The sequence below is a fragment of the Coptis chinensis genome, chromosome 3 (assembly GCF_015680905.1).
Source record: "Coptis chinensis isolate HL-2020 chromosome 3, ASM1568090v1, whole genome shotgun sequence".
NCBI classification, from domain to species: Eukaryota; Viridiplantae; Streptophyta; class Magnoliopsida; order Ranunculales; family Ranunculaceae; genus Coptis; species Coptis chinensis.
The window spans coordinates 83,807,164-83,820,001 of NC_141458.1; the positions used below are offsets into that span (position 1 = coordinate 83,807,164).

The 12,838-nt window shown below is 36.1% G+C and overlaps 1 long non-coding RNA gene across 1 annotated transcript; it reads left to right on the top strand.

Annotated features, from left to right (window-relative positions):
* Positions 1-722: 722 nt before the first annotated feature.
* Positions 723-1,606, top strand: LOC147511178 (uncharacterized). The gene is made up of 2 exons (XR_015216951.1): positions 723-1,400; positions 1,508-1,606. It is a non-coding gene; the product is annotated as an uncharacterized LOC147511178 (long non-coding RNA).
* The last annotated feature ends 11,232 nt before the right edge of the window (positions 1,607-12,838 follow it).

Genomic DNA, 12,838 nt, shown 5'->3' on the forward strand with positions numbered 1-12,838 from the left:
TATATTTTTATATTATTAATAACATTAAATACTATGAAAACTACATATTACATTAATAAATAGAATTTAGTAATATATAAATGAATGTTTTCAGTTTTTATATATTTTATTTCAACATTTTTTAAGTTAAATTTACGATAACATTCAGTTCCAGTTCGGTTCCGGTTATAGTTCGGTTTTGATTCTATATGATCCGGTTTTGTTAGTACCATTCTTAAATGGTTCCTAAAAATAAAAACCGTAACTATCATTTTTTTTGTACTGTTTCGGTTAAATAGGTACCCATTGATAACAGTAACTTACTGTATGTTACACATGATAAACAAATTCCATCGAGCAATGTGCTTCTATTTTTCAAAGAAACAAAAGATAAGTACAAGCTAAGTGTACAACCATATCATCTCATCATTTTGAGTAACGCTTGTACCCTACATGAGTGTAGGGTTATGCACCGATCATAGAACTTAGTATAGTCTGATTTTTGGATGGGCGTTTTTGCTTTTTTGGGGATAGTGGATGGTAGCAGCTAGGGGTATAGTGGGTCGGGTTAACCACATGTCAAATAGTGACGGGGAGAGTCTGGGGCTGAAGGCCCATCGTTCTCTGATGGTGCGGGGCAGGGTGGGTCAAACCGTCAAAGTGTCAAGGTCCATACCGTTACCCGACCTGATGGGGTAGGTTTTGGGGCAAATAAGGGGTCGGGCATACGGGTAAGTTTTCTTAAATGGGTGAAGTCGGTGATGTTCACCGTCTCTACCCATTTCTCTAAAAAAACATACGAAATCTCGGCTTGGGCCCCTTTTATTATCGATGAAGCTTCATCTTTAAGCTGTTTAACTTCAGTTGACATGTCTTTCACATTGTTTAGTTTCTCTTTTACTCTTTCATCCATAAATTTCTAATGTAGCAGTTGATTTCTAGTAGTGTTGCTACTAGTGTATGTGGTAATTAATTTGAGGGAATGGGTGTTTCATTGTTTGTGATTTTGGATAACTGAAGATGGATTTTGAGGATTGGGAGTTTCGGGAGTTGGAATTTTTGTGTTTTGGATATATGAACTGGTGGAGAAGGACGAATTGAGGAAATTGGTCGGGTCATCAAACATTATACGAAAATAGAAGGAAAGTTAGACTGTTGTTTAAGAGTCCTGTTTTTGACACACCCATTTTGTGTTGGGCAGACCCCGGCCCAATTTGGGGTCTGTATTTGTGTTGGGCGCAAGTGCGCAACCTGGGAGTTTTGGGCAGACCCCGTAACCAAACCCATACAAAAACACAACCGAGATAACCAGTTACCAAACAAAAACAAAAATTGCGCTTGTCTCTCTCGATCTCTTATCCTCACTTCAATTGTGAATATTTAAAACTGAACTCCACAAACTTCTTCTCGCACTTTCAAAGGTATTTTCTCTAAAAAATTAGTGTTTTTTTTATATTTTTTTATATTTTGCCGATTATAGATTAGAGATATCGTCTTCTTCACTTGCTTTATCAATGTCTTCTTCCAGGTGACCAGGTTAAAGAAATCTTCTGTTGGCAGCGTTTCTCTATTTCAAGTATTGCTATTGTTAGATTTTAAGTGATGAATGCTTAAAGTATCTCACCTATGATTACCATCTCCTGTTGGCAGTGTCTCTCTATCTCAATTTTTCAAGTGATGACAAACGAACCAACTAGTGTGATGGGATTTAAACACTTTAAATCTTCTTTGTTCAAATTTAGTAGTTTTGATTTTTTGAATTGACAACAAAGTTTTCAGATGATCGATTAAAAGAATCCTTATCACGTGTTTGGTTTTTACTTTCACTACACCATAATAGGATATTTGCAACACGCACCTTTTTGATTTGCAACGGTTATTTAGCGTTAGTAAGTTTCCAACGTTAAATAAGCGTTGGCAATGTTGTAAAGTGTTGCTTTATTTGGGTGAATTTCCGAAATTAATTGCTAACGCTTAAAAAGCGTTGGAGAAGTGTTACAAATTAAAAACTTAAAAATTTCGCGAATAGAGGGAAACGAAAAAAATCGAAATATAAAACATAACTTTTTTTTCTCTCCTCTCTCTCTCTCACCGCCGCATTATTTCAAGATCCCTAATTTTCGCACTCCTCAAAATCAAATTCCCTAGTAAAGAAAGAAGAAGAAGAATAAGATACATATAATCCTCCATACCTTCGTCAGATACATAATCCATCATCTTTTCAAACATTCCACTTTAGATTCCTATTTATCGCATAAGAGGCAGTAAGTGAATGATCATCAATTAAGAAAGATCAACGATCGTACCGCTATCTCTGCCATCTTACGAATGTGCTGATCATGTCGAAGATAGCGACCATATCGTAGCTTCGATTCAATTAGTTTTATCTGTAATGAAATGCAAAGGTGCCATTACCATGAGGAAATACATGAAGTGAATCATGTAATAAAATCATGTGTGGGAAAGATATATAACCTCTTTAGCTGTTGAGTTTGGAGCCTGTCGGGTTATCACTTAAACGCTGTTGAGTTTGGAAGTCGTTTTCTTCCACCCATCAGGTACCCTTCTTTTCTTTCTTATTCACCTTTCAAATCACAAATGTTCAATTTTTTTTCTTATAAAGTGTCAATCTTTATACTGATTAGAAACATACCCACATCAGAATAATTTGCTGTTACTGCACTACTTCAACTCTTTCTACATGGTTTGCCCTCTTTTTTTTCTATGTTGGGGTTGTCTTAGTTTCTTCAAGAATCGTTTTAGCACTTTTGAACTGATTATAGGAATGCCTAAGTTGGAGTACAATCAGATCGAACGAAGGCTCTCAGGTACTATATATTTCTCTCGATTTGTTTAAATTTTAAATAATAATACTTGTAACTTTATTCAATTCAATCTATATTATGTTTTAATCATTCCACCTGTTTGGGTTTGATGTGTAGTTTGGATAGGTGAAAACTATTTAGTTAGTTGGATTAATGGGTAGCTGGCTTTATTTGTTTGACGAAATGCCCCAACGAAATGAATGGTAGTAATTGGTCTAAGTTCTAAGAGAACATGTAATAGTACATTGCATTAGTATTTGATCGTATGTACTTGGCCATGGCAATATATATATCTAGGGTTTATTACTCTGAATTGAAATCCTCATTTTTTGAAGGGAATTTGATGTTAGGGTGGGGATTTGTTATTTCAGATGTAACTTAGCTAGTTTCTTTTACTGTTTTGCTTCATCTTCTTTCTTCACCTTTTTCTTTCTTTCTTTCTATCTTTCTTCTCGTGAATAAGATACGAATTTATCAAAAAGAAAAAAAAACACACGGGTAACTTATTCTTTGTTTTCGCATAATAATATAATCTTCCTAATCTTACCCCAAAATAAGAAAAAAACACATATTTTTTTAATTATTCCTTTTCATTATGTTGCATAGTTTCTTGTAGATTTTTAAAGTCTCCTTAATTACTCTCATAAAAAAGGGTTTGTTATGGGGCTGAGCATGCATTAGTGTTTGGGTAAGGGTTTTGTGTATGCTCTTTTCAGTTGTGACCATCAATACCCTACTAGTATTGTTTTTTTCCATTACATTGTATAGCTTATTATCCTCTCTGCTGTTTGAAGGTTTTCCAACCGGGTTGTTGCGGATTTTCTTGCAAAACATACTAGTTGTATTCGTTGGTTTCGCCTTTTGGACGGGAAAGAGATGGCGCCTCATTTTAGCAAAGCAAAGAAGCCGGAGAGGACAGTTCTCTGTTGTAAGACGGCAAGCTTTGAGTCTAATAGATTCAGCGGCTACTAGAATACGCCACCGCTACAACAAAGGCCAACGCCGGTTTCTCAAGCTTGGTGTCAAGGCTCGTGGGTGCAACGGCTTATCCTACACTCTCAATTATGCAGGTTTAGATTTTTCCCTCACTTGGTCTTGTACTGTCATATGCATATTGTTATTATTTTATTGTTTCTCTTATCTGATCTAGTTATGTTGTGTGGTGAACTTAGCGACAAAACCCTTGATTTTATATTAGTTTTACATATTTTGGCATGTACTCCAACGTATTGAATTTGGAGGTGGGCAATTCTTTGACTTCTTTTTTACTCCATCGATTCAGTATTTATTTGTGGTCCATGTGACTAAAACTTTATAATCTGGATTCTATGTTTATTTTGACTCATTTTGGATGCATAAGTGGCTTTTCGATTGTTCATCACTGGCAATTTATTATCCAGTTTTGTCAAGTCTCTAGTGCTTGACATTTCATGCAAAAGTGTGCGGTCTCCGTTACACAACAATTTGTTTTCAGTATTGAATGCCTGCTGGTCTTTCAATTATTACAATAAACTATTTACTTTGGCTCAGCATGTTTTCTGTTTTTTTGGTATCCCTGGTTTTTGTTTTGCACTCGGTAGCTTCATAGTTTCTTTGTTTACGAGGAATGGGAAGTTCACATTGATCCAATTTCATCTAAACAAGTTGGATTCTATGAGAAGTCAACGGTAGGATACTTCTTTCCCAAACATGTTGGGTTTCAGGATACTTCATCTGTCTAAATTTATTCGTGGCCTCATGGGGCTGCATTGGGTGGTTATTTGAAGGTTATTCTTTCCAATTCAAACGTTCCTGGTGAGGGTGAACACAAGATCATGTCATATATCCGCTTGCAAAGAAATCTTCCTGGTTTTAATCCAAATACAAGGCACTGTTTATATGGTTTGGTGAGTGCACATTAGATACATCCTTTTCTTGTTAATATTACAACTTCTGACATTTAACTTAACTGTTGTTTTTTTTAAGTATGAAATTTAAACTCTTTGATTTCTTATGCTCGGGATGCTGATCCGATTATCTTTGTCTTTAGCTACACACGGTTCATTTCTCTATATTAAGAGAGTTTAGTGGCAATTCTTCAGAAAACATCTCTATTGATGGTTCATTTTCAGATATATTGGACTTCAGATTTTCTTGACTTACTCTACTGGTGATCTCCCTATCGTGACAACAAGAGAAATGCTTTCAATGCGGTCAAGTTGGTCACCGGCTCACCGAAAGTCATGGAAGTTCAAATGGCAAGGCAATTGATGAAACTCCAATTCACAAAAAAGAAGTACCGGTTGGATCTCTATCCAAACAAAACCCGACTTGGATTGTCGCCATAGTGCCGAATAATGGCTCCATATCAAACTTATTTGAATTTTCCAGAAACAAAATGGGGTAAAGTGCATTATCCGAACTCCACTGAACCACTTCCATAATCCTTCCCGAAAACCCCAAAAGGGCCCAAACGCTGCTGAAATCCGAGAGAACATACCCGCCATTTTCGGAAAAAAGCTTGTAGCAAGTTCACCAGAACTAAGGCTTTTGGAACACTCCAAAGTAGAGGAAAAATTAAAAACCAAGCAAAGATAAAAGGGGACCCCCTCGCCTTTGATGAATCTTGAACCCCAAAAGGTCCTCCGAGACTTCATAGAAGATAAGAGCAATAAGGGGTAAAAGTGTTAGTTTTGGATTTGCTTTCATAGTGGCTTCCCCTCGGCATCGATGTTCCATTCAGTTCTTCTTCACCCATGAAACAAAACCTCCATAGGTTCCATTCATTACTAAGCTTAAACTCCATTTATATGCCTCACGATGAAATACTAGTTACTTACTTTTCTTTATCCCGATGCTTTATAAATTTCATTCCATAGGTTTGGGATACAAGGCAATGTACTTTGCTGCAATTCTTATGGCCCATGAAGAGTACATTTATGATATGACTTATGCAAATGGATTCATTGAAACTTTTGGGAACGAGGTAGATCTATTTTCTTTCATATTTATGATATTACGCCGTTCTTTTATGCAACTCGGGCTTTATGATATGTTTCTTATTGAAGAATGGATAAATTGATTCATGATGACAAGGGCAATGCTACTATTTCTAATGATGGTGCTACTATTATGAAACTTCTTGATGTTGTTCATCCTACTGCTAAGATTCTTATCGATATTGCCAAGTCTCAAGATTCTGAGGTATACAATAGAAAACAAATTTACTAATTTTAGTGATTGGCTAACTAAAAGAGTGAAATTTTTATGCTAAAGTTTATATTTATCTTAGAGTGGGTTATGATGGTTGCATTACTACAACATTTAACAACTTATACTTTAGAAAAGATAATGACATTAACAAGGACATTGTCTCAGAAAAAGTTGAGAGGGTATCATTAATAATTGTATTGGTTAGGTTTTAGGGATAAATTTGGAATTAACTTGTAATTTTAATGACCGGATTTATTGTCTACAGTGGGTGATGGAACCACTAGAGTAGTTCTTTTGCAGGAGAGTTTTAAAGGAGGCCAAACCTTTCATTGAGGATGGTGTCCACTCAAAGTCTTATCGTAGTTTTCGAAATGCTTCCAATTTGGTAAGGAATTTGGATCTTTTGATTTGATTGGATGGATATGTTCATGACAAATTGTTCTAGAAGCCATGAGTTTGCTACTTGTATTTCAGGCAATTAGCAAAATTAAGGAACTTGCTGCGAGTATAGAGGGGAAAGTATGGAAGAAAAGAAGAGTTTGTTGGCAAAGTGTGCTGCTACCACACTCTTCAAAGCTTTTTTTTTTTGATAGGAAAGACCTCACTCTCTTCAAAGCTAATTGGTGGTGAAAAAGAATTTTTAACATCTATGGTTGTGGACTCAGTTATTTCAATTGGAAACTATGATACATTGTTTATTGTATTCTTGTATTCATTGTTTATTGTAGGTTTAGCTGGTCTCGCTACAAAATATGAGAAATTATTATTTTTTATTAGCAACCCATCAGCAACGGTTTATAACCGTTACAAACTAATTTAATTTTTTTAAAAAAGTTAACTAACAACTTTGCAACGCTTATAAACCGTTGGTAAAAATTTTTAACAAATTACCAACGCTTAAAAAGCGTTTGTGAAATAAAAAACAGTTGCAAAGGTTTTAAATTTGTGCACGAAATAGTTATAATAAGCGTTGGAAAGTTCTGTTTGCAACGCTTAATAGACGTTGGAAATTATTAGCAACGCTTTTTTGCCGTTGCAAATAGCCTGTTATGGTGTAGTGCTTGTGGGGAAAGGCTGCGAGAAAGTGAAGCTATATAAATTGTATTCAGTAACAAATAAAGATTCTTTTAACCGATCATAAATTGTAAGCCCCAGTTTTCAAGTATCTCGCATGTATGTGGATGGGATCTGTGAATTATGTGATTGTTGAGGGTATGGAGGGATATCTGAGTGTTGAGGGTATTGAGTTGTAGCTATTATTATTAGGGTCATTGGAATTGGTGTAGGTCTTAGACATGGTGGGCACGAGCGGAGAAGAATGGAGAGAGTTTTTAAGCCCTTTTTGTCCGCTCTCAAGTCGATTAAACTTGCTCTACTTGTAGATACTGGATTCTTACTACTAGAGTCTATAAGTTGGTTGATTACTTTGTGTTGGTATTTTATGATATAGATGAATTGTTAGGGTCATTGGAATTGGTTTAAGACTTAGGGATCAACAATAGTATTTTCTAGATTACTGCGACACAGTGGGCACGAGAGTGTGTATGGGGAGGGAGAAGGGGGGAGTTTTTGAGGGGGTGGGATAAACTTGCCCTACTTGTGGATTATATGGAAAATACTGATCGCACTACTAGAGTCTAGTGGTTTGTGCTAAAGGAGTATAAAGGTTTAGCAGTGTGGTAGTGCCACATTTAAATGATTGGATGTTCACTGGAAGTATTCTTGTAGGTTATTAGTTCTTGTTATGTAGAGAGTATAAACAAACTCTGATTGTATAAGGAGATATGTTTTCCTAGAAAGAGCTTTTACTTTGTAAGTCTGGAAGTACGTAAGGTTTGTCTAATGCGCATTGCAAAATGCACGACCGCTAACCCAATACTCAAGCCATATTTAAAATACTTAATAGGTGTTTTTTGGTTGTAATAAGGCTTAGGCTTATATTAGGCAGACCCCTACCTGTAGCTGTATTTGCTTATCTATATACATATGTCAAGTGACTACAGTGAAGCAGCTCACTAAATCATGAATAGCAGCTGTAAATAGGGTATGTTAATATCTCAAAGCATGTAAATAGGGTCTGTTAATATCTCAAAGGATGGCTTAAGTATTTTTGTGTGGATATAGGAAAAGTGATTTAGTTTGTAGTAGGAGTACTTGTTAAGTGTCAATAATGAGTTACTTTGTGTTTTCTCATTCTATTGATACGAGAGTTGTTATATGCCTTACTTGGTGCTAAATCATGGGTGGATTATTGTTGGAAAATGAAGCTATTCTAGTTCTCCATCCATTGATCGAACTTCTGTTATATGTACTAATACTTGTTTTTTTTTCCTATTTATTCTGTAGCAATGCCTCGAACAAAGAATTTAGCGAAAAATTTCTACACCGGTGCTAAGAAGTTGTTAGGTGGGGGGAGTAGTAGTTCAGGTCGCGATGAGGCGTCTGAGAAAAAGAGAGAAAGGGGAGATAACACCTCGACATCAGTCTGTAGAGGGGATCGAAAAGCGGATGATCCCAGCAATGTAGTTGTAAGTAGTGTAGAGTTAGAAAAGAAAAAGAGAAGAAAGAAAAGTGTTCCAAGTGATGTAAGCGATAGTGATACGGATAGTGATGAAGATGTAAATTTAGATGAAGATGTAGATTTAGAAGATGTAAATATAGATCGTGGGAAGAGTGTAGTTGTAGATGATGATGATGGTGGTGAAGAAGAGGATAGTGAAGAAGATGACGGTGAAGAAGATGACAAAGAAATGGTTAATGATGGAGAAGAGGAGAGTGAGGATGAAGAGGAGGAGAAGGACAATGTCGAGGTAGCCCCTGTAGCTTTGGCAATGTGGTGGGATCGTTCGAGACAAAAAAAACGAGTCTGCTAGAATTTTGGATCTCGAACGATCTGATCAGATCGTTTGGGAGTAGCTTTGGCGATGTGGCTACGTCGTTTGGGACATAACCTTGGCAAAATTCATTTGGTTTTTTGGGACTTTTATATCCAAACAAAATCATATAAAATAATATACATCCAAACCATCCAAATCAAGCAAACATACATCCATACATCAAATTCTACCAAAGAATATCATCAAATTTAAGAAAATTGTATCAAAAACCAAATTACAATTCCAACCACATGAACATTAATTAAATAGACTTATTTGATAACATGTACTATTGGTATTTTGGACCCATCATTAGTGTGCTCGTATTCCAATACTAAATTGGGAATGTTCAATGTCATAAATTGCGCTTGTCTTGCTTGTAATGCAGTATCCCAACTATCTGCAATTAAGTGTCGAGCTTTACACCATCTTCGCATCGGTTTTGGAACCGGACAATCATCAACAAGTTCAACATGGACAAAATAATATCCCTATACGTAAGCGGTACCCAACACTTTCTTTACTCTCTCAGGATTTGCTTGGGTTATCAGTGGAAAGATAAGATGGCAGTACGTACTTCCTAAATGTATGAGGACGACATTAATTATGGAAGCAAATAGATATCCAACAAAGGGCATGGCCATCCACTTATTATAGGGTGCCCAACCACATATATGTGAAATTGTAGGTTTCACAAAACTAACCTCACTGTGAGTGTACAATGTACAGTATAGGGGGAGGTTGTCATTAAGTTCTTGTAACAACTTATTTTTCATCCACGGCCACTCTTCCTCACTTCTTCCCAGTGCAATGCACAATGCTCTATACCCGCAATTGCTATCACCTGCAGGGTCATCTACTTTAACAATATATTTGTGCAATTCTTCTGGAATATCCAAATCGTACTGTTTCGGCCCCCTCAGGATGCCAATGTCTAACTTTTGAAGTGATTTTTTAGAAGAGTTATTCCGTGGTGTGGTTAATTTAAGTGGTAAAGGTGATTTTTGAGAAGAGTTATTCCGTGGTGTGGTTGTTTTAGGTGGTAAAGGTGATTTTTGAGAAGAGTTATTTCGGGGTGTGGTTTTTTTGGTGGCAAAGGTGGTTTCGGAAAAGACTTCTCTGCAGGTGGGTTTGGAGTAGTGTATTTCGATGGTGTGGGTGTTTTATGAGAAGGCTTGGAATTTGGCGTACATTCCAATTGTTATGACGAGACCCACTCTTCATGCTCACGTTGGGAATGTTTAAAACCAGATGGATCTCGCTTTGAAGAGTTCTCATCCTCAGTTTGAAGCTTTCTCTTACAGCTACCCTTAGGTCGACCTTTGGTTTTCACCTCCACCTGAGGCGGTTCTAGCCATGTACTTTATGGCACGACAATCTCCATAAGTTTCCTAACCATAACCATCTGTTCTTATTCAGAAGCCATTTCATACCTTTTATGGAACATATCCACCGAAGGTTTACAATCAGGACCAATACCCACAGACACATTTGGAGAAGCAGACAAACTTTTCCAAAAGGGATCGATAGCACTCAAAGATATGGACCACTCTTGCTTTTGAAGTTCTATAATTTCATGAGCACATGGCAATCCATGGCTGGTGCGCAAATAACACCCACAAATGAATTCAGAGTCTTTAGCAGCATCCATTACGCGGGTATTTAGTTCTTCAAAAAGCAAGTCCAAACATTTTATAGAGACAAGGTTTTTAAGTTCATGAAATAATGGAATTTTGTGGCGGTGCTGAGTTAGAATCAGACTCCTCTCAAAAGTACCTCTAATCTCGGACATCTGAATCTCTAAAATCAGGTAAATCAAGTAATACATACCTAGAAAATCATGTCTGTTTGTGTTTCCTAGAACCCTTTTCACCTGAGCATGAGACCATTCAACTCTATTAGTCGTTGTACTCCCAAAGTGAATGTGTTGGTCTGTCCAACAACATACAAATCGATCCTTGTTAGGCAACCAAGTCTCTCACAAATAACTAACAAAATTGGAGTACTTAACCCTGTAATATTTTTCCAAGCCATCTCATCTATGCTGGAAAATAACTTTTGTCTTCGATTTTACTACAGTGTTCCATGAGAACTGGCTTTTCTTTATAAGTTCTGTGGTTGGAAAAAAATCAAGGCATTTTTGAAGGACACACATAGTGATATGTCATCTATAGAGATGCTTATGTGCATCAGGGAACACAATATTAGCGGCACGCATTGATAGGAAATTAACAAGCCTAAATAAAAAGGCTAATTAAATCCTAATTTACTTATACTAATACTCGCAAGCGCACGAGGTTTATCGTAATAGGTGCGCAAGAACGAGGTCGATCCCATAGGGATTGCTGTTTAGGGACAATTGAATACTAAAATATTACTTATGCTAATTCGACAATATTGTTTTATAGAAATTTGGAATTAACTATTATCTAAAACTATTTAATTTAACTACAGTCTAAGAAATGAATAAACTAAATAATGGGGTTTTGCTAAGTGGAGAGAATTCTAGGTCGGTTGAATCCACCTTAAATCTTCGTAGACACTATAGACTTAACCTTTGATATTCCAGTTATATATTTCTGAGTAGCATTATCGATGATATTATCGTTATAATTCTTTTTGTACTTTCTTTACAAAATTATCTTCTTACTCAGCTAAAGATTAAACACAAAGCATTATTTGTCTTCTTACAACACAAACAATCAAACAATTTAATACTAACAATTATACCAAGCTTGATTAATAATCTCCTATTCAAACTACCGAAAATGCATCACATAAACGGTGAAAGAAATAATAGATACATTAATCACGAGTGCAAAGAAGAATTTAATCATTACAAACAATTCAAGAATACCAAATATCAAATCTCAAACATCCATATTGATCTAAGATTTCATCTACGCCCTAGAAATAGTTTAGTTACACATAATGATTGAACTGAAAATAAGGTAAGGTGAGGAAAAACTCATGTCGACAGCAAGTTCGACTTCGCCTTCCTTCTTCTCCCTCCAATTCTCACTCTTCGGTTCTCTGTTCTTCGATGTTTTGTTCTGTGTTCTGGATATTCTGGAGCCCCCTTTTCTCTTGGTTTCTCTCGTTTATATTGAGGTTTGGTAGCCGTGTTTTTAGTTGGAATGGAAACTCCCAGTCGGTTGCCTCAGTTTTCGGTTTCTATCTAAGTTTCGAATTAAATGAGCTGCTGTTTTTGGGTTTTCTTTCCTATTCGCGATAATGAATTGGCGAAGGAAACTAAAGATTTGATTCGGTGGTCCGATAGATAGGTTACAAATAGAGGTGAATGGGTGCGGGCTTCAAAAGGGTGTGATAATAGTAAAATGATAGTTTTACTAATGAATAAAGCGATGAAACTCTAAACGAAAGTAAAACTAAAAACTGAACTTGTACTAGATTTATCAAAGATTTATACTCTCGATACTATTGAAGTAGAGTTGGAATAAAAGATTTGTTCCACTCCTAGTTCTTTAGCATTCAAGTTTCCTACGACTATCAATCTTACCAAAGTCAATGAGAGAATTACGAATTATACTACGAAATGCTACAGAATACTAAGGTTTGAATCTAGAATAAGAATTAGGGGAGAATTGAATCCACCTTGAATCCAACTTAAGAACTAGCATAGATTGTTGTAATCCAGTTCTTACGTTCTTACGGTAAGAATTGGTCGTTCTAATCCCTAATTATACATGGCATCTTTACCACTTCATAACTAGCATGTGAGGACGTCCACCCATTCTCATGACGAATCAATGACCTTCTAGAGTAGAATAGACTCTTACAATGATTCTAAGCTAACAAAATCAAGTTTTCATTAAGGCTTCATCAAACCCCTCTAATGGAGGTTTAGCCTTGATTCATCAAACTATCGTTTCCATATGAAATTGAATACGACATAATATAAAGATTCTAACTTTATTAAATTTAACTAAACAATAATTGAAATCT